This window comes from Mustela nivalis, assembly GCF_964662115.1.
Source record: "Mustela nivalis genome assembly, chromosome: 2".
In the NCBI taxonomy this organism is placed as follows: domain Eukaryota; kingdom Metazoa; phylum Chordata; class Mammalia; order Carnivora; family Mustelidae; genus Mustela; species Mustela nivalis.
Genome location: NC_139021.1, coordinates 108,631,146 through 108,654,352, shown reverse-complemented (window position 1 = coordinate 108,654,352; position 23,207 = coordinate 108,631,146). Strand labels below are relative to the sequence as shown.

The window sequence follows — 23,207 nt, the reverse complement described above, 5'->3', positions numbered from 1 at the left end:
GGCATAATGATTCTGAAGCATACTGGGGCCTAAACTACATATATATTCCTCCTTGCAAAAAGTGAACCAAACTCCTCTTTTAGCTTTGCTGATAGATTTGTTTCTTATATCCATTACAGCCTGTTGTATACACCAGTTAGAGTGCAAAATTTTAAATTCTTCCCTAAAAACATACACTTATCCAAAATGTTACCATGATTAATAATTTACTTCCATAGATATTCTCCACATCATTTAAACTAAAAATTAACAGTGGCCTAGAGAGACACTGTTGGTTTCCCTCCAGCCCCCCACCCCACCGATTCCCACAATCAGACTTTTACTCTTCCTAACAGAGCACATATCTGCACAGAGCCATGTCCTTTCGGGAGGCTGGCCTGTCCCTGGCCCTAGGAGGGAAGATCTGATGATGCTGAGCAAATTACAGTGCCAACACACCCCTTGCCAGTGATAGGTTGAGGCTCAAGCCTGTGACCTAACACTTCAATAAGAAATGGGAAGAATTATGATGGAGATGTATGGAAAAGATTCATTGTTTTTAAAGAGACACAAAGAAGAAGAATTTCTTCCGTTTCTGCCTCTGGATGTTGTTCTTTCTGGGTGCAATGCTTGTAAGGGCTGCAGGAATTTTGCCACCTTGAAGACAAGACTGCCACACTGAGGACACTAAGGATGGCAAGACAGGGAGGCAGAGCAGGTCTTAGCTGTTAACATCACAGGACTGCCGAATGAATTAGCTGTCTCAGGGCTCATCCTAGATTGGGGCTGCTTTTATAGGAGGAAAAAAAAAAGTTGTCATTTGCATTTCGGGTTTCTTTTTTTTTTTTAAGATTTTATTTATTTATCAGAGAGAGAGGGGAGAGAGCGAGCACAGGCAGACAGAATGGCAGGCAGGGGCATAGGGAAAAGCAGGCTCCCCGCCGAGCAAGAGCCCGATGTGGGACTTGATCCCAGGACGCTGGGATCATGACCTGAGCCGAAGGCAGCTGCCCAACCAACTGAGCCACCCAGGCGTCCCAGGTTTCTTTTACCTGCATCCAAAAACATCCTTGTAAACACTGAAATAAAACCTGACAGTTGAACAGGAAACAATTATCGGTTATGACTGAAGAAGTTGTAAAAGATAGCCATCCTAAGAAAATGGACTATTTTCATATCTTTATATTTAGAAAGTAATCAAGATGTAGAAAATAAAATTCTTACAAGTCAGGAAGACATTAACCCTTTTTAATCCAGAACTGGCAATCCACATGTAAAAGTCATTCTATATAAAGACGGAACCCAATTGCCTAGTGCTAAAGTTTTAAAAAGTAGAGCTACTTTATTTAAATATTTTGACATACATTTCTCAAATATAGGATCCTAACATGTTCTTTTTAACTAATAGGGAGTACCAATATAACACACAACATAAATATATACCAATGATATACAATGTTTAAGTCAAATGTGCTTCATATACATTTTAATATATCTATACCTTCAGTAGGATCAAGTTCCATCACACTTTTTTTTTAAGATTTTATTTAATTATCGGGGGGGGGGGGTAGAGAGCGAGCACAGGCAGAGGGAGAAGCAGGCTCCCTGCCGAGCAAGGAGCCAGATGTGGGACTCAATCCCTGGACGCTGGGATCATGATCCAAGCCAAAGGCAGCTGCTTAACCAACTGAGCCACCCAGGCGTCCCCTCACACTTTTAAGTCAATGCAAAATTGCTTCTGCTTCTCTTGATCTAAATTGGGGCTAGCCTATAGTACAGTCAAAACCACTCATCAGGGAGTCACTGATAGAAATAAAACAACAGATAAAGCAGAAGCTAGCTGGTAACCACTACCTGCAACCATCTCCAGCAACTAAGGAAGTAGAAAAGTGATGATGAGGGCAGAGGGAGCCATCTTACTTACGTCAAATAATTATTTATTATAGTAATGGCTTACAAGAGCTTTGATTATATTAACTTAATTAAACCTCTAGTAGCCATAGGAAGCAGGTACCATCCTTAGGGTGAGTAGAAGGTCAGAGAGGTTAGGTTAGCCTTGAACCCAAGCAGTCAGGATCCCACACTGCTCTGCCATATCAGTATTAACAGGAAGTAATTGAGGAGGTATGGGGAAGTATAACTGGAAAATGATTTTTTAAAGATTTTATTGATTCATTTGAGAGAGAGAGAAAATATGAGAGAGAGAGACAGGGACAGAGACAGAGAGACAGAGAATAGGAGTGGGGGAGGGGAAGAGGGAGAGGGGAAGAAGACTCCTTGCTAAGCAGGGAGCCTGACACAGGGCTGAATCCCAGGACTCTGAGATTATGATCTGAGCTGAAGTTAGATGCTTAATCAACTGAGCCACCCAGGTGCCCCCAAAACATGGTTTTTTTAAAATCCTAAAGATCTTGTAGAAGTCACAGAACTAAAGAGTTGCTAAATCTAAAAGTGGACTGACCCAGACGTTGGTTTATTTAGGACACCAAAGTCAGCTTGCACATGGAATGACCTTCTCCTGGACAGGTTACAAAGGTGCTCTTTCCCCCAAAGAACCTCAGCAAAGGCTGAAATGGCCTTCCCCAAAGGCTTCTCTTTACCTCTGAAAATCCATCACAATGTCCCCCCAGCCCGCCAGCAGCTATAAACACAGCCCACTGCATTCATTACAGAAAAAGCCAAAGGCCTCTGGTCACCAGGCAGCCTCTTCTCACTCCCAGGCCTCAATATGCTAGCAGCATGGGAAAGCCAGAAACCCACAACCTGAGGAATGGGTGGCAGATCATTTGTTATAGGAGTCTAGCAGAACATAAGAAAGCCATTTAAGTATTATGTAAGTCTTCACTTACTGATGTGGAAAAATGGCCAAGAAATATTAAGTCAAAAGTCTAGGGTTAGGGGTGTCTGGGTGGCTCAGTGGGTTAAAGCCTCTGCCTTTGGCTCGGGTCATGATCCCAGGATCCTGGGATTGAGTCCTGCATTGGGCTCTCTGCTCAGCAGGGAGTCTGCTTCCTCCTCTCTCTCTGCCTGCCTCTCTGCCTACTTCTGATCTCTGTCTGTCAAATAAATAAATAAAATCTTTAAAACAAACAAACAAAAAAGTCTAGGGTTAGACTCTGCCTAATGACCATTCAGGTAAAACTGTATGAGCTTTCTCATACTTCAATTATTTTTTTGCTCATTTGTATCATTCCAATGTTTACAATGAGTACATTAAATTTCATAGCCAAAAAAAACTACACACAACAACATGGATGGATCTTGAAGGCTTTATGCTAAATAAAATAAGTCAGATAGAGAAAGACAAATATGTACTCAATGATCTCACCTGTACATGGAGAAGAAAGAAAGAAAGAAAGAAAGAAAGAAAGAAAGAAAGAAAGAAAGAAAGAAAGAAAGAAAGAAAGAGAAAGAAACTGACTGATGCATTGGAAGAGAAATCAGATTTGCTGTTACCAGAGAGGGGAAGTAGGGTGGGAGCGGGAACTAACGGAAGGGAAAAAAAAGAGCCGCTAGAGTGTTTTGAAGAGATCTTTTTTCAGACATTTTTCAAAGCCTAATTCCTATAACAAAGGAAAGAACAACTCAGCAAACACAACACCAAACTATAATGTTCTCCAAACCTATCTTACTCTTTAAAACTGAAGTGCATTCAAGACACAAACAATATATTAAATAGTATTTTCACCAATACCAAAATGCCCCCTAAAGCAAATAACTTAAATTTCTTCTGTCCAACACTGTAATAGAACTGTTACAACACATATGTTGTAGGTAATACCTTGTAATGGCCCGTTTGGTATCTTTAGTGAAAGCTGTGTTTCTCTAATTGTCATTTACCAAAAGGTGCAGAAAAATAACAGAGCCAGGAAGAAAGAAATTATCTCTACTCAGCCACTCAATAACTTGCACTGACCCAGAGTCAAGCACATGTGTGACACCCCTGAATGGAAAAGATGATGACATTACCAATCATGACAAGTTCATATACAAGACCTGGTGGCCTTAGCACACATTCAGTCATGTTTATTCGTTCTGTGTAAACCTGGCACCAACAAGCAACTTCCAGAATACAATCTCCATCAGGTATTCCATCAGCTAGCAACAATGGTTTATAAAAATCAGGTCTTTTCAGGTTATACTGAAAAGAGACATCAAGAGTCAGAGATCAAGACTCCCTCGGGTCTTTGCATTAAGAAACACAATATAAAGTACAAATGGGGCCCTAATTTAGCAGGTTCCTGAAATGAAGCCAAGCATTGGCTTCTATTGGCAATCATCTATATAGATAAATTAATATTACCCTAACCAATCAATATTTTCCTGCGCTCATTCTTTTATAGCAGCTGGAAGATCTATCTCCACTTTTTGTCAACATCAGGGGTATTTTTTTGAGGGAGAGAGAGAGAGAGCCAAAGAGAGGAGGGGAGTGGGAGCAGAAGCAGAGGGAGAGGGTGAGAGAGAAAATTTTGCAGGTTCCATACCCAGCATACAGCCTGACACAGGGCTCAATCTCACAACCCTGAAATCATGACCTAAGCCAAAATCAAGAGTCAGATGCTTCACTGACTGAGCCACCCAGACATGGCAGGGGTACTATCTTATATATCTGCTTCTTGCCTCTTATTGATATTTGGGGTAACATAGCAAGTCTGCCTCCATACTGTTACAAGCCTGGGCTGCTGTGTGGGCCCTGTTACAAGGCCTACAACAGTCTAGCTTTCCTGTCCCATGGGTTACAGCCAGCCTGTCTTCTCATCACTGCTCACTGCCACAGTAAGGACAGACACAGACCATGTGTGCCCAACTTCTGCAAAACCTGATCCTGCTATGGATTCCATGGCTACTCACTTCTCTTCTCCAGCACCACATTTTTCCCTTACCTCTTCCCTTTGCTGTCTCCAGTCACTGCTCAGCATTAGCGCCAAGAATCAGACTTTTTATAAAGCAAATCAAAAGAAAAGAAAGGAGTTCTTTACAAAGAAAGATCCTGAAGGTCAACTCAGGTCATTCCACTGCTCATCCACCCCCTGGGGCTTCCCATCTCACCCTTCAAAAAAAATAAAATAAAATAAACCCAAGTCCTCAGTGAGACCTAGAAGCCCCACCTGGTCCTACCCTTTCCTCGTCCACTCCCATCTCCTCCAACTCTATTGACTTCCCTTAGATTATCAAGCGTATTGATGACTCAGAGTCTTTATATTTACAGTTCCCTCTGTTTGGAACACTACTCCCATAAATAATCCAAAACTGTTCCCTGCTCAATCCAGTTCTTGACACTAAACCCCTCTTCAGGGAGGCCTTCCCTGACCCTGCTATCTAGATCAGCATACACACTCCCCAATCAAGCTTCATTTTCCTATAATCATTACCTGAAACTATACATTTATTTGTTATTTGTTTATTGTCCATCTGCCCTAATAGACTGAAAATCTCATGAAACTGGAGCTTCATTTGGCCCACAGCAAGCCTTCAGTGTCTAGTTGCAGAATGACTTCAAAAAAGTGTATACTATCTAACATAGAACTCAAAGAGTGGGAAATCCATTTATTAAAAGGGAAACCATTACTTTCCTCCAATTAGATAAATCCCCCACTTTAACTCCCACAGTTTTAAGTAAAACATAAAATGTCATGTAATGTTTTCTCAGTGACCTAGGATTATCAACAAAAAAGTCAATGCTCTCTTGATACACATGGGCATGAGCAGAGATATGAGCAGTACTGTTTTATGTGAGAATGTATCAGAATGCCTTTCCAGAACTACTTTCTCAGGAATATATGAGCCAGAATGAGATTAAGTCTCTAGGATAAGGGCAAATAATATGCAGGCCAGCTAATCAGAGTATACCATCTCCTATAGGAACAGGTCCATGACCCAAGGAAAGCCAATCAATGTGGTCTCAAGACATAGAGCCCAGAGGGGCCACACTCTTCTCAAGAGTCACTAGATTTAAGGGACCATCTCTCCTGCACCTGGCAGAGATTGCCTGACAATGAGGCGGAAGCACAGAAAAGAAACAAACACAGAGCCAAGAGTGGAAATGAATAATTTTCACCTACAGGGAGGTCAACAAAGAGAGTGGATGTGAGAATGTGTGGGTGTCTTGGACTCCACTTACATCCCTGTCAACAGTCTTACATACTTAAAGCCAAATGTACCCATGGAATAGTCCTGTGTATCATTAAATCCCCTCCTTTTGAAGTCAGACTTTCTGCCACTTACAACCAAGAGTCTTGACTCATACAAATATGCTCAACATATACAGCTAACCCTTGAACAATGCAGGGACTAGGGGTGACTATTCCCTCCATTTAACTTTTGACTCCCCAAAATCTTAACTCATAACAGCCTGTTGACCAGAAGCCTCACTGATAACATAAACAATTAACACATATTTTGTATACATGTAATATGCGCATCGTATGCTGTGCATATTACAATAAAGTAAGCTAGAGAAAAGAAAATGCTATTAAGAAAATCATAAGGAAGATAAAATACATTTACATTTCTGTAGTGTTATTAAAAAAAAAAATCACATAAATTGGACCCATGCACTTGAAACCCATTGTTCAAGGGTCAACTGTACTATCACTTGGGTGGAACACAATAATTTTAAAAAGAAAAAAAAATCCCCCAACTGGTTAAACACACACACAAGTAGTTGCCAGGGCTGGAGGGAGGAAAGAACAGAGACTGCTTCCTGAGTAAAGGTTTTTCTGTTGGAGTGATGAAAATGTTCTGGAACTAGATAGAGGTGTGATGATTACACAGTACTATAAATGTAGAACATTTACAGCCAGTGAATTATTCACTTTAAAATTGTTAATTTTATATTATGTGAAATTTTCCTCAATGAACAAAATTTTTACTGTGAAAACAATGCTGCAATGCATTTTTAATCACCTTTAAGTGTACCTGTCATCATTTCTTAAGAAAGGAAATTAAGCTAAATGATATGTACAGTTTTAGCATATTAGCACATACTAACAAATTACTTTCCAGAGAGATCATACTAAATTAGAATTCTACCAAAGGTATATTGGAAAGAAAACACAGATAACCAAGAGGAATCATTAAGGGAAAAAATACACACTAGGCACCTTGGTGGTTCAGTGGGTTAAGCCTCTGCTTAGGTCATGACCTCAGGGCCCAGATCAAGCTCTGCATCTGGCTTTCTGCTCAGCAGGGAGACTGCTTCCCCCCTCTCTCAGCTTGCCTCTCTGCCTACTTGTGATCTCTCTTTCTCTCTCTCTCTGTCAAATAAATAAAAAGTCTTAAGTGGTGCCTGGGTGGTTCAGTGGGTTAAAGCCTCTGCCTTCAGCTCAAGTCATGATCCCAGAGTCCTGAGATCTAGCCCCACATCTGGCTCTCTGCTCAGCAGGGAGCCTGCTTCCCTTCCTCTCTCTCTCTGCCTGCCTCTCTGCGTACTTGTGATCTCTGTCTGTCAAATAAATAAATCTTTTAAAAAAAGTCTTAACACACACACACACACACCAGCAACTTTGCTAAAATAATAGGTAAATACATTCTTATTTGTAAGTTTATATATCCTAGAAAACTGAAGTGACATTTAAAACACTGGTTCTTATCATTTCTTCATCTATGACATATATATGTATAATTTAAACATTTGTTCTAATTTTTCCTGTTAATATATAGGGCTCTTTATGTACTAAGGATATACTATATCCTGTCCTATAAATTTCAACTATTTTTCCAGGTCATTCTTTACTCTTTACTTCAGTTAAAATGATATGTCTGCTTGTGCACATATTTATTTTAGGCACAGAAAGAGAGGATCAGAACCATTCTCTCCAAAATAAACAGCTGCAATATGACACAAACACACACTCACAAGATATTATTTTACCTCTAACCCAAAGTTCAGCATAAGCTCTACTACAACAAGCCTAAATAAACCAAACACATCCTTCTCTTATCAGACATAAAATCCATGGAAAATGGAGGTTTACACTGATTGTCCAAGAAATATGACCGTATAGAAATAAAACACATTAATCCCTTTCGGAAGTTGTAAAGAAGCAACATATGTCACTGTTCCCCTCTATTCCATGCTGTCTTAGAAATACTACAAAATATATCATTAAAAGAATTTTTCCCAGTTAGAACCAGTCCTTTTGGAGGGGGACAGTGACTCCGTTTCAGTTGCTGTATATTTAAAATTTTACAATAGCGTCTCTGCAATTTGGTTTCCATGAAAGAAGCCTCACCCAAGCCTATCCTTCCCAACAGCCCTCTGGTCCGGCTGCCCCTCTCCTCTGACCTCTTTGCCCAACCTCTTCTCCCTTTTGTCCACACTTCGTCCTCTCTTACCAGCTCTTCTCCTTGGGGTGGGTGTGATAATGACTGCATGTACACAAGGGAGAAGGTCCGGGGACTCTTTCAGGAGACCTTAATTCTCAGTCTCAAATCACTACTTTAACAATGGGAACACTGGCTTGTGAAAACAATCATTGGGGCAGGAAGGCTTTTAGAAATTTTTCAAAATATCAGGTAGCTGTTACTCTCCCAGAGACTTACACACGCCTATTTGGAAATCACGTTTTGGGGTTTGCTTTTTAAATAGTTGTTAATTATAGACTTGGATTGTAAGCTCTGGCAACCACAACACTGAGTATAGCACCTGGAACATATTCTGTCTGAATAAAAAATACCTGCTAAATGAACAACAGAACCATGGAGCCAGCCGCCTCGATTCAAACCCTGCCTCTGTCACTTACCAGCTATGTCATCCTGGACAAGATTCTTGACCCCTCTGGATCTCATCCATAAAATGAAAATATTACCTACCTTATTTGGAGGATTACCTGAATTAATTCACGTAAAAGTATTTCTGGCAGTGTTGGACACATGGAAAGTGCTGATTAAATGCTAATTATTATGATTACAAATAAATAAGTATGTTACCAAAATGAATCAGAAGAACAAGAAGCTCGTCAAGTTCTCAGTGTATTTATCATCTAGGAGGAAACATCCAGCAGATACAAAGCCAAAGGCCATAAATGCCAAACATAAAGTTCAAAATGCCATGGGAATTCTGAGGAAATATCATCTCAGGGCAGGAGGATAAAGAAAGTTGATGTGGAAAATGTAGTGCCCTCATGCTGTCTCCTGAAAGGGTTTTAGATGGTAGGATGGACACCTCTGGGGAAAGGGATGGTGTGTCAGTTTGGGCTCCCTGAGAAGGAGACACCAAGACAGCATTACACGTGTAGGAGATTTATTGGGGGAACTGGCTGTGAAGGGGGAAAGGGAGAGACCTGAGATGGCATGGGGAGGTTGAACTACAATGCGGGTCTGACCCCCTGTGAAGGAGACAGGGAAGGAAGGAGGGCTGGAAGAAAGGATCTCAGACTCCCAACTCAGTCCAAAGAGGCTCTTGACCAACCCATTGGGAGTCGTCAAGCCAGAGTTACCCTTCAGAGGCATCTGGATCTTGCATGAGTGGACCACAGTAGTATCCCCCACTTGCTCAGTAACTGCAAGTAGCCAAAGAGAAGCTCAGCTTTGGCTAAGAAGTGGTGGTGAATCCAGAGGGCAGCAGCTGGAGACATCAGTCAGTCATGATACCCAAAGCAGAGGCCTAAGTGATACATTCTCATGGTCCCACAGTGGGGCACAGGCAGTGTCACTAGTAACTATTTGTCCTTGAAACCTTGGTTGATGTTCAGTGAATATGTGCCATCACTTAAAATCAAACGCAAGACAATATCATAGGGCTCCTTATCTTTTTAGGCTAAAGCACAGTTGCAATAGTAAAATGAAATATTTACTGTTAAAATACCTTTCAAATGTGGGTTCAGTTTCTAAAATAATACAAGAGACATAAAAATGGTAATGAAATCTCTCTTTTATAAAAATCACAGTTAAAAACTTGAAATGGACATTCAGAACTACGTCAGAAACAAAGTTTGACTAAGAATCTGAAAGGTAAGTCCTTTCCGAACTGGTAGCTTCAGGCAGCATATTGATCCAATGAGAATATAAGAAAACACTGCAAAAGGGCAAGGTGCCACACGAATATGTATAATCCCAAGACATCTTATGTGAGGTTAAGTGACATTCAAGGCAAAAATGGAGAAGATCAAAATTACCCTTAGCCACTAGAGCCACACCCAGCAGGACAGATGGTCCCACAGAGGAGAGGCATGAAGGAAAGGAGACCATTGAGAACACAGCACTTCCCTGGGCCCACCCACTGCACTCGGGGACATAGTCACTGAGTGGAAGGCCAAACAATATATGCACTCCCTAACTGTCCTTGTTTTACATATATATATATACATTTCCTGGCTTCTGGCCAATTACTGAATACATAAGTTAAATGCATTTATGAGAGTGTTCCCCCAAAGAACAACAATAATCAGTTACAGGACTTACTGATTACAGTAATTCCTTTGTTTTAAGGCATGGGAGAGGGAACAAGACACCCTTAGTCCCTATTACTACACGGGCAAGAAAACTGGCTCAGTAGCCAGGTCTACCTCTTACCTTCACAGAGAAAACAGAAGCCAGGGCAAGAGAGCTCCCTCCACATCTAGGACCCCATTCTTAGTTGCTCCAAGTGGCCTTAGAGGAAGTGATGTCCCACTTGTCAAGCCTGATCTGCTCGACACCTTTCATCCCACTGAAGGCCTCACCTTTGTCCATCATTTGTATTCCCCTTCTCTGCACTGCATCTTCAATTTTGCTCTTTCATTAGTACCTTCTTCTACATATATATATATATATATATATATATATATATATATATGATAAATTGGCTCAGCTCTTAGAAAGAGCACACCCACACATACCCACCCACCCGCCCACCCTTGACCTGGTATTTCCTCCCTCTCTTTCTGGCATATGAATCTGTATTCTTTCCATTTCAAGACCCAGAACTATGACTCAAGCTAGCTGAAGCAAAAACAGGGTGTTACTGGCACCTGCAACCGAGAAACTCAGAGTTGGAGATGGCACAGACTCAGCCAGACCTCTCCGCACACAAGGGGTCTGCTGCACACCTCTCACCCTGCATCTCTCTGCCCTCCTTACCTCTCATTATGGATTCCATTTGAGGTAGGTTCCCTCCACGCTGGGGAAAGATGAACGCTGGCAGCCCATGCTACACCCTCAGGGTTTGCAATCCAAAAGGGAAGCCCATGCTACACCCTCAGGGTTTGCAATCCAAAAGGTGGGAGCTCACACTCCCGGGCACTCATGCTTCAAATCTCAGAAAGTCTGAGAATCTTGGGCCAATCATCAAGGGGGCAAAACCGGATCTGGCCCCTGCCCTCTACTTAGGTCTTCCTGGCTCCCAAGAACTACCACACAACAGGATAAAAGCCGGAGGGCACTTAACTCCATGGTGGCCACACCATTGCCTTCACACAAGTTCCTCTCTCTGCAATTCCCTCATCCCCAATCTGTCCCCCAGGAAAACACCATATTCGTCACTCCAAATACACCTCAGACCACATCTCCCTCAGGAAGCACTGGCAACCTCTCCAAGGGGCATAGGTTCTGGGATTCTGCCCTATGAATATCTGAATACACAGCCTTCCCGAGCAGATAGACAGACAGATAGACACACACACACACACACACACACACACACTCACTCATACACTCATGAGAAAATGTGTATGGAACTGAAATTTTTTTTAAATCTGAAGAGAGCATAATTGTCTACTACTTTTATATATTACAGTACAATAACGTATTCGTCCTTTAAAAAAACTTAAAAGTTGATATCCAGGATCTATAATGAACTCCTCAAACTCAACACAAAACAGACAATCATATCAAAAAAATGTGCAGAAGATATGGACAGACACTTCTGCAATAAAGACATACAAATGGCTATCAGACACATGAGAAAATGTTCATCATCACTAGCCATCAGGGAGATTCAAATTAAAACTACATTGAGATACCATCTTTCACCAGTTAGAATGGCCAAAATTAGCAAGACAGGAAACAACATGTGTTGGAGAGGATGCGGAGAAAGGGGAACCCTCTTCCACTGTTGGCGGGAATGCAAGTTCGTGCAGCCTCTTTGCAGAACAGTGTGGAGATTCCTCAAGAAATTAAAAATAGAACTTCCTTATGACCCTGCAATTGCACTCCTGGGTATTTACCCCAAAGATACAGATGTCGTGAAAAGAAGGGCCATCTGTACCCCAATGTTTATAGCAGCAATGGCCATGGTCGCCAAACTGTGTAAAGAACCAAGATGCCCTTCAACGGACGAATGGATCAGGAAAATGTGGTCCATATACACTATGGAGTATTATGCCTCCATCAGAAAGGATGAATACCCAACTTTTGTAGCCACATGGATGGCACTGGAAGAGATTATGCTAAGTGAAATCAGTCAAGCAGAGAGAGTCCATTATCATATGATTTCACTTATTTGTGGAACATAACAAATAGCATGGAGGACATGGGGAGTTAGAGAGGAGAAGGGAGTTGGGGGAAATTGGAAGGGGAGGTGAACCATGAGAGACTATGGACTCTGAAAAACAATCTAAGGGTTTTGAAGGGGCGGGGGGTGGGAGGTCGGGGTACCAGGTGGTGGGTATTATAGAGGGCCCAGATTGCATGGAGCACTGAGTGTGGTGCAAAAATAATGAATACTGTTATGCTGATAATAAAAAATAAATTTAAAAAACTTAAAATTTAAATGGAATCAATTTGCCATTTTGAAAGACAATTTTTAAAAAATGAACAACTATCTACAGTTTTATCTGTAGAAAGGTCAGTATTCTAAACAGCTAGTAAAATGATCCATGCCCACTTACAAGTAAAACACCAACAAAATCAAAATACAAGGTAAAAAAAGTTTACATCAAAATATTCTGGACCTATCAATTAACTCTCTTCTCAGAATAAAAGGAGGAAGTCAGCCTTTTTAAGTTGTCCCAAACAAAACATCTGAGTTCCATTGGACTTTTATCCTCAGTTCATACTTCTCTCATCAGAAGTCCAGACATTCCCGAGCCCTAGAGGCAGGGAGTAGTGTATTTCTGATACACACATCTGTGTCCAAAGTTCATCTCAAGTTCCTGAGGCTACAAATATAAAATGTTGGTAACTGATTAAAAATTAGGAAAGTGAGCATTATGGCGACGTGACTTTACTTCAAACAAGGTTAAATGAGAGAGACAAAACAAAGACATCCTGAAGAGCCTGAAATTACACCTCGGGCTTTGCTCTGGTTGTAGAATGTCCTTTGACACTAGCATCCATGTGAATATTTTACCACCGGCTCAGCCTGCCCAAGGCCCAGAGAGGCCAATAAACAGGAAAACACAAAGGGAGTCTTTTTATCTTCTGCCATCCTGAAATCAAATATAGCCTCCCTAGAAGTCTCTAGTCTCCCTAGAGATATAAGTCTCCCTAGAATATAAGTCTCCCTAGAAGAATCTAGTAAAACAGACTAGGAAGAGAACAGCACAAGTCCAAGCAATATTTTTGGGAGACATGCAAAAACACTAGGGCTTTTGTTTCTATGTTAATATCCAGTGTGGTGGGTAAATATATTTTTTGATATATAAATATGCTTTTGGGTCAGATAACTAGCAGAGGTACAACACGGCCTTTCGAATCAGGAATCCCAGCTCTGCCGGGGTGCTGACAGACAAGCAGTTAAGCTCACTGAGCCTCAGTTTCTGTACCCTCTCAGTGGAGGGTAGGAACACTGCCTACATCAGAGGTTGTGGGAAGATGTGATGGAACCAGGATGAAAATAAACAACAATACCATAGCTTTCTACCCTACTATTATGTTCCAGACCCCCCGTCCCACAATCTCCCAGACATCTCCACTTGGATCTTGCCCTTTTCTCAAAATCAATGCCCTAACACCAAATTCGTCTTTCCCTATCATTAGCCAGGATCCCCCCTTAACTCCTCTGGCCCTCCTCCCGACACTACCATTCTCCAAGATGCCTCCCTCCAATGATCAAATTACACCAATGTGTCTATTGCTAGTCAGACTACAGTGCACATGGTAGTCTCAATCCTTGCTGCTAGTAGGCTCACTGGGAGCAACATTTAGGAAATGAGACTGAGTCTCAGTCAACTGAGAACTGAACTGAAACTCAGTCAACTGAGTCATAAACATGTTCAAATTCAGCAATTTGACTTCAGTGGAATCTGTCCTAAGGAAATGACACAAATTAGAGACAAAGCTGCTTCCCAAGATGCTTAAAGCAGTATTATTCAGATCAGAGAAAAAAAGAAAGAGAGAGCGAAAGGAAGGAAACAATTCAGCCATCCAGGAAATGGTAAGCTAACTTACAGCACACAGTTTCAACAAATGTTTGTAGTTAATAAAAATGAGAGGAAAATGCAAATAATAAAATAACTTTAAAAGGCAACACTTAAAATTGTAAGCGATGGGCTCCTGGGTGGCTCAGTGGGTCAAAGCCTCTGCCTTCAGTTCAGGTCATGATCACAGGGTCCTGAGATCAAGTCCCAGGGTCCTCTCTGCTGAGCAGAGAGCCCAATGTGGGCTGAACAGAGAGCCAGCCTCTCCCTCTCTCTCTGTGCCTGCCTCTCTGCCTATTTGTGATCTCTCTCTGTCAAATAAATAAATAATTTTTAAAAGATTTTATTTATTTATTTGACAGAGAGAGATCACAAGTTGGCAGAGAGGCAGGCAGAGAGAGGAAGGGACACAAGCTCCCCGCCGAGCAGAGAGCCCTATATGGGGCTTGATCCCAGGGCCTGAGATCAGGACCTGAGCTGAAGGCAGAGGCCCAACCTACTGAGCCACCCAGGCACCCCAATAAATAAAATATTTTTTAAAAAAATTGTAAGCAAACTTGTCCATATCTAAAGTAACAAATGCTTAAAAGGAAATAGACCCAAACGGTCCATTTTACTCCATCAATATATAGAGAGCATTTGTGAGAGACTCCTCTCCACTCTGGTTCCAAATATTGGGACCAAGCCCCAATGTCACTTGATTTGCCTTGACTGAGGCCTCTTCTCCCAGATCTCTTCTGCTTCAGACTGATGACTCCTCACCTGGCTTCAAAACACTTGTTTCATTACTTAATTGAGACAATCACTAGTTCCCACTGCCTTGGCCCTTTGAAATCCCACTCCTCTTCTCCATTCACAGAGTATCTTCTTTCAGACCCTTGTCATTTGTCTCTTCTTTCTCTGCTAGCAGGGTCACCCCTACCATCACCACTAACACCCAATCCAATTTTCTGGCCCTGCTGACAGCCAGGCAGCTCTCAATTCTTATCATTTGACTTGCTAAGCATTCTTCAAGAGGGCCCTCCCACCTGCAAAGTAAAATAGGAGCTTCCAACTCAGACGAACAACACCTTTCATGATCTGACCCCCAAACTGCCTCAGCTTCTGCCAGTCAGGCTGTCACTTATCTCCCCCTACCAAGATCCCCCAGTCCAACTCACTGTCCTATCCCTACCCCTGGCCTACATACCACTCTAGTCACATATCTGACACTGTGAACACCCTCAGGGCAAGAATTCTACCACTCCTTCTCATGACCAGTGTTACCCTGGGACTCCCTTACTGGACAGGAGGAAAGAGCAGGCAGGTGTACTTCACCTTTCTACATCATTGCCATGTGTATTTCCACTACCAGCTTCCATCTCCCCTTGCTTGGAACTGCCTTCCTGCCTTCCTGCTGCGCTTCCCAAATGCTAACCTTGCTCTGTCCCATATGTAGCCACTAGCCACATACAGATACTGAGCCCTTAAAATGCAGCTAGTGTAAATTGAGACATGCAAGAAGTGTCCAACACACACTGGATTTCAAAGACTTCATATGAAAAACAGAACACAAAAAAATAATAATGTTTTATATTGGTTACCTGTTGATATAATACAAACTAGAGCTGTGGGATTCAATAAAATGCATTATTAAAATTAATGTCACCTCTTTCTTTTTACTTTCTGAAATGTGGCTACTAAAAATTTTGAAGTTACACATGTGGATCAGTAGTCTAGACACCCTTCAAGGGACCAGCATGAGGAAAACCTTCCTAAAAAGGCCCTTCTGTTTGTGCCACTCTTCATGATCTTTTATGACCCTTTGTAATCCTAAAATGGAGTCCAACATAGAAGCCACTATCTAATTACATGCCATACTATATGCTTCCTGGTACATCATTCTTCTTGCTACATCAATACCATTTATAGATGGGTATCTGTAGTAGGGACTCAACCTTTAATTAAACATGGCATCTTTGCTGGAATAAGATAGCAATGCACAGATTTTTTTTTTTTGTTTGTTTCTCTTTTGTTTTGTTGACTCATTTACTCTCCCACTGATGATTTCAACAATACATGGAGAACTGGAAGTCAGGGGATCTAATGGCTCTTTGGTCTACCTGTAACTAACACAATGCATATAGGCCATGTGCACATAGATCCACGGCTTGGCCCCTTGCTAGGTGTATCTGGTCCTCAGTCTCCACCCTTGTAAAATAAGATTAATGGTATCAGGCCAATCTACAATACACAGTCAGATTAAAGTAGCTAAATAAGTTCTAACTGGAATGAGAACTACTCTACTTTCCACAGTTCGTTGGGTGTCTCACAGTTGTGTTGTCTTTAACACAGACTAATTTTTAGAAAGAGAGAACAAATTTACAGCAATTATCCAAATACCAGGGGTGGTGTGGGAAAGTACCTATCAAAATACTTTTCCTAGTCTGTTCATGATTGAGGGCCAGTAATAGGAGAGGAAACTATTACATGCCTGCTGCAAGCTGTAGTCATTTATACCTTATACTCACAACAAATTTTACAAAGTAGACATGACCATACCCATCTGACAGAGTAAAGAAACTGAGGTTCAAAGACAGGCTAAGTAACCAGCCAAATTGATGTTGCCAACGACTGGAAATCCAGGTCAGTGGTATCATCTTTGTAAAACAGAACATCTTTATTATTGCTTGAAGACAAAATATGTGAAAATCAAGAGTATTAAAAGAAATATGCAAATAAAAATACAACAATAATGTCTATTCATTTCCTTCAGTAGTTTTCTTGCTCTTGGCTAACTCTTGTCTTTCAGGTCAAGAGGCCATTTTTTTTTTCCCTAAGTTGACTTTTTCTTTAAGTAGCAAACAAATAGGGAATATGATGTGCTAGGTACTAGTCCATGAATGTACTGTATTTCTTTAACATCTTGAAACCACAGTTGTTGGCCAGAGTTTATGTGAGACATTATCACTAGAAGTCTTCAGACATATTTGCAAAAATGTAGTCCCTATGGGTAAGACTGCCCCCATAAAGGACACTGGGTCATTCCACAAACAAATGCATCCACAAAAAAACAGCCTCATATCAAAGAACCTGCCTGTGTTCCAAACTGAGGTCATCATGAGCTCAATGAAGTGAAAAAAGAAAGTTCCTCAAAATAAAATACTGCAACTTAAAGTGAAACCACAATTACACAGTCTCGAAAATGAACTACTTTCTCAGACTGGTAACAAGGTACTGTGCATCTCTAAGAAGCCAAACTCATCTAGGTTTAATTGATTTGGCCTTTACAAAATGGAGCCAACATAATCCTGCAGACTTGGACAGAACAAAAGTTCAAATTCTCTACTACAGAAAGAGTCCCAGAGTATCAAATCTGTTCCTTTATCGAGTGTCCCTGCAATAATATTTATCAGTCACTAGAACTCTTCACAGTGCAACCTGTGTGAGCACGAGATTTTACTACAGGGAGGAGACAGGTCAGTTTACCAAGGACACCACACTTCACTTTCTCAACTCTTGAAAACTAATCTCTCGCAACAGTAAGTAATTAATTTGCATTCATTCCAAACTGAACGAGATAGTGTAAACCTCAAGGAATCTGAGATTGTAAATAACCTCACTGGAAACCGTGTGTGTGTGTGTGTGTGTGTGTGTCCTCTGAGGTACTTCACAGGGTATAAAAAGAAATAATTAGCAACTTTCAATCTCATGAACAAGATCTTTATTTAAAATTCTCACATATAAAATGAATTCTTTTATGTCTTATTTCCTCAAGTGTGTTTTTCCCCTCATTTTAAGAATAAAAAAGACATCCAGAGGAAACAAGGTGTCCTTTTCTCAGCCTCCAGAAACACTAGGGACAGCACAGGTAGCACAAGTGTTTGGTCCTAAACAAAAGTTAAGACTAAGTAGGGAAGAAAATGGAAAACAGAACACAGCCTAGCAAAGCATCCAGAGATCACATGCAGCAGGTGACAGGAAGCCTTGCGGACACTTCACAGCCACCAGGATGAGCTTCATCCCAGGTCCCTGCAGGACCCCTGGGCTCCATAGAACCTCCACCCAGCAGTCCACAAAAGCGAAAGGCGGTCAAGAACTCTCACTGTCATCCTGGCAAGAAAGAAGCAGCAGCCTCCTTGAACCCAGAAAAGCCACCCCTCCCTCCACAAACAGGAGGACCCCCCTTCACACCAACCACACAAGGAAGCCCAAGCGGCCAGACCCAAAATAAAAATAAGAGGAGCGCGGGAAGATAGACGACAGCTCAATTAAATTTATCCTGGGAGCACTGGGAGGCTCGGTCTCTCTGAAGACTCCAACTCAAAAGTAAAACTAAAATTTAAGGGGAGGGAGCCCACAGAAGAGAGGACAGTTCAGTTAAGTCTGGGCTGGGAACACTTGGAGACTCTACTTCGGGTGTCAGAGTCAGAAATAAAAATTAAAAAACGAGAGGGGGAGGTGTCAGTTTATTTTGTGTGTGAGTGTGTGTGCGTGTGTGTCTGTGTAGCACCTGGAGTGTAGGATTTGCCAGGGAGAGGAAAGTGGCGGCTCCGCCAGCCTTGAGGTGACCAGGCTCAAATCCGGCGTGAGTTTACGTTCTGGGCGACAGGGCAGAGTCCGAGGCCAGACTGCCCGCAGTTGGGAACAATGCTAGGCCCTGGAAAGGAGGGTCTCACTCCACCCCCACGCCCCCCCTCATGCCATCGGCATCCCAGCCCCCACCCTCCCCCGGCCCACATCAGGGTAGGAACGCCGGAACCTGGGGTCCCAGAGCGGGCCTCACCCAGCAGCGCCCACAGGTGCTTCAGGCGCGTCAGCCCGTCCTTCTCTGCGTCCGGCACCTTCTGGGTGGACTTCTTCGCAACCCCGTGGCTCCTTCCAGGGAACGTCCCGCCGCCGCTGGAAACCGCCCGCTGGCAGGGCAGGGGTGCCTGCGCCTTGCGAATAACCGCATAGGATCCGGGTCCCTGTTGCGCGGAACCCTCGCCAACCGCTGGCGGCCACGCCCATTGCCTTCGCCGCAGCCGCCGCAGCCGCCTCAGCAGAGGCTCTGGGGAGGAGGGGCGGAGCGGGTACTGCGAAATCCAGGGGCAAAAAGGCAGTGTCCACGCGGAATCCTAGCTGCACTGCCAGAGATGCGAGTCAGCCCTTCGGATGCGAGCGCAGACCACTTGGACATGCCAACGGAGGCGCTAGTTCGCGGGCGGCTCTGAGCTCCTTCTTCCTCCTCCCCAGGCAGTGGGTGTCAAGGCCTCTCGGGAAATGTAGTTCTTTAGGGGGCGAGGTGTGAGGACTTAACCTTCCCAGAGTCCCCAAGTTGCTGGACAGCACCCGCCTGCCCCCTCCAGGAAGAGGCCCAGAGTTCCCAACCCTTCCCTCCTTGCTCTGGGCCACCAGCCCATTTTCCTCTAGTGCAACGTGAACCACAAGAACATGTCAGTAAGAAAAAGTCAAGGCTTTAAAATGCAAACTATTGGGGCGCCTGGGTGGCTCAGTGGGTAAGCCGCTGCCTTCGGCTCAGGTCATGATCTCAGGGTCCTGGGATCGAGTCCCACATCTGGCTCTCTGCTCAGCAGGGAGCCTGCTTCCCTCTCTCTCTCTCTGCCTGCCTCTCCATCGACTTGTGATTTCCCTCTGTCAAATAAATACATAAAATCTTTAAAATGCAAACTACTTTTCCTTTTGACTTCTAGGATTCACACAAAGGAGGGAGTCCGAGTCCCTTTGACCAAATTAAAATCAGAGCTCCAGCTTCACAGGAACATCAGTGGCTTTGGCAGCAGGAAGAGCATCCCTAGACTCTGCGTGAGGAGTTCAACCGGTACACTTGGTTCCTGGGATCCAGCTTCACTGGGGTATGAAGTAGCCTTGCCTAGGGGGCTCCTCAGACTCTTGTCTCTTGCTTTGTAGGAAGTGCACCCATCTTCCCTGTGGTGTGCAAGGTCCCACAGCAATCCAGTAGCAGAACCAGAAATAGAACCTGAGGGACCTGACTCTCAGGCTGGTATGCTTTTACAGATTAGGTGCCTGAAACCTGGAACAAAACTTTGAAAAGGAAAATGGCCTGGAGATTTCTTACAAGAGATCTGTAGGATTATTTACTGGCCTCTTGATCCTCTGACGCTCCAAATGTGGACATTTGAGTGAGTACTTAAGCTGGCTCCTTAAAATCATGGGCTTTCCATACACTTGGAGCACCATTTTTCTCATTCAAGGGAACCTGTACCTTAGGGAGAAACCCATGAGATATGAAATAGCTTTGTATTCTCATAATTAGCATAATATTTGACCTCCAGAAGCACTTGTTAAAAGTTTATTACACAAAATGGAATAAGAGCTAGTTTTATAGAAAAATAGAAAACCTCTAACAATGAGAAGAAATGTGTTTGCATGCCTGGATGATAGAAATGTCCATATCCGAATCCAAGGAACATGGGATTGCAACTATTTCTTAGAAAAAGGAAATCATCTTCGATGATCTCGGTGGTGCCTAAATCTAATGACTGTCTTCTATTTATATAAGACAGAAGAGGAAAAGACACAGAGAGGGCCATGTGAAAATGGAGGCAGAGATTGGAGTCATGTAGCCACAAACCAAGTGATCCTGGAACCACCAGAAGCTAGAAGAAACAAGAAAGGATTCTGTCAGGGGGTTGTCCAGAGGGAGTACCAACACCTTGATTTTAGACTTCTGAACTTAAGAAATCAGAAAATAAATGTCTGTTATTTTAAGCCACCTTGTTTGTGGTACTTTATTGTAGCAGCCCTGGAAAATGAATACCACCAGAGGCTGGAGACAACCCAGTGTGACTGTCTAGCAAGATCAGAATGACCAATATTGATTATAAGACCTTGAATACATAACATTCAAGAATCCATAATGATACTCAAAATAATGCTTTGTGATGTCCTAGGTGGGTGTTTCCAGTAGGAAACATACGTGTACTTTTGACGATTTGGAGCAGGGTTGGCTTTTTGTTTGTTTGCTTTTGTTTTTGTTTTTTTTTTTTAGCTTATTTATTTGAAAGAGAGAGTGAGAGAAGGGGAAGGGGTGGGTAAAGGAAGAGGGATGGGGCAGAGGATAAGAATAATCAGTCTCCCTGCTGAGCAGGGAGCCCCATCTTGTCTCTAGGCTGATTATCATCCAAGGACCCTGGGATCAGGACTTGAGCTGAAGGCACGTGCTTAATGGACTAAGTCACCAAGGTCCCCCTGGGTGGGTATTTTTTTTTTTAAAGAAGATAATGTTATAGCCCCAGATGGCTAAGACCCTTTCTCAGTAACAAATGGGGAACTGGCTATGTGTTTCATGATTCTAACCAGGGAAGAGTGCAGGGATTTAGAGCTTTATAATTCCCCCCCATACATCACATACCAGAAAGGATCATGTTTTCCTGATGACAGAAAATTGAATACACATCTTCAGGAAGACAGAGCCCAAGAAACCAGGTCTGAGTGAGGGAAATGAGAGACCAAAAGGTCCCAAAGAATGAGCGAAACACTTATCAATTCTTGATGTTGTCTGCAGGAGAATTTCAGATTTTTTTTCTGTTTTGTTTTTGTATCCAATTTACATATATTCAAACCAACACATATTTACTGAACAAGTCATACCATTAAACTGTGATGACCATAGTTTTCTAATTCCCATTCTTTTCTATTTTGCAGAAAATTGTTGTTTCAAGGGCCATGTGGAAACTGCAACTCCTGCCGTTATTGATGTTAAATATTTATCAAACAATTCTACCATTCCTCATTGTTGGGCTTATACCCAGCACAGGGTCAGGGTCAGCAATCAATCACTATTTGTGGAATAAACAAAATCATTCATTTCTTCGTTAATATCTCCATGAGCATTATTAAGAAATGTTGTTTAGTACAATGTTTTCAATTTAACTAATGTGTTATGAATCCAAATGTTAAAACTCTACCCTTCTTCCCTCAGAAATCTTTCTAAAATATAAAGAGACCTCCATGTCTTCTTAAAGAGCTTATTCACTGTTTATGAAACCACAATCTGCCCCACCCATCCACTGTGATTCCCTTCAACTCCTCTTACAGGGGTGTTGCTACCAGACACAAAGGAGAAATGCCTGGTAGATATTACCCATCTAATTTTAACCATTTCTTGACCCCAAATTCAGTCTCTGCTATCAGAGATCATTTGTTTACCTTTTGAACATCCATATTGGAATGTTTCTATATGTTTAGAACTGCCAGTTCTAAGTTTCCAGATAATCTAAAGGTTAAGGTATTTTACTTTCTAGTTGTCACTCATCAGAGTTTTTCAGTTTGGAAGGATTTGGGGTTTCTTCAGGTTGACTAAATTATCCTGTGCCTGCACATCAGTCCTAGTTGTCATGATTATTCTATTAATTTTAATATGTGTGAAAATTTAACTTTTTTGATGCAAATTTTTTATCAGATAAGCTCATTGTGCCTGTCCTCAGAAGTAAGATATTTTTGTATGCTAGATGCACTGTGGATCTTCATTTGGATATTGCCACAGAGAGCCAGCCCCAGTGAACTTCTGTGACATAGACTATTTTTATTGATCTTTGCATTCTTATTTTCTTAAAAAGGAAAGCATTGATCTAATAAATTAATTTTTTATATCAACTCTTACCCTAAAATTTTGAATTCATTCAATGTGTATCCTGTGCCCCTGAGAATCTGCATCTATCTAAAATTCCTAAGAAAAGAAGGATGCCCCTCCCTAAGAATGAAATGCCAGCTCAACACCTAAGAAACAAGAAACCCAATGTCCTTGTTTTCCATATGCGATATTACTGTAGACACCAAAAGCATGTTTTTCTCCTCCAGAAAGATTTCCAAATAGTCTTTTCTTTCCAAATATCTGTTAAATGAGGAGATTTAATACTTTGAACTTGATTATAAATTATTCTATATGAGAATTTCACTTCAGGACAGACTTGGAAAAGTTTTCAAAAATATGCTAGCCATTTT

General features: G+C 42.1%; 1 protein-coding gene and 1 long non-coding RNA gene across 6 annotated transcripts in view; one reads left to right on the top strand and one right to left on the bottom strand.

Moving 5' to 3' along the window:
* Positions 1-19,470, bottom strand: part of LOC309859818 — a 36,570-nt gene extending 17,100 nt beyond the window's left edge. For all 3 annotated transcript variants that reach the window (XR_014308940.1, XR_014308941.1, XR_014308942.1), the window contains exon 1: positions 19,024-19,470. This is a non-coding gene — a long non-coding RNA (uncharacterized lncRNA). The remainder of the gene's footprint in view (positions 1-19,023) is intronic.
* Positions 1-22,082, top strand: part of LOC309859815 (ERO1-like protein beta) — a 195,455-nt gene extending 173,373 nt beyond the window's left edge. Inside the window, exons 4-5 of one of the 3 annotated variants that reach the window (XR_014308920.1) lie at positions 19,934-20,095; positions 21,352-21,370. The gene's annotated coding sequence lies outside the window, so the exon portion shown is untranslated. Of the gene's footprint in view, positions 1-19,933; positions 20,096-20,763; positions 20,973-21,351; positions 21,371-21,908 lie in introns of those variants that run through there. The other 2 variants (XM_082720934.1, XM_082720935.1) reach the window with 2 other exon arrangements.
* The last annotated feature ends 1,125 nt before the right edge of the window (positions 22,083-23,207 follow it).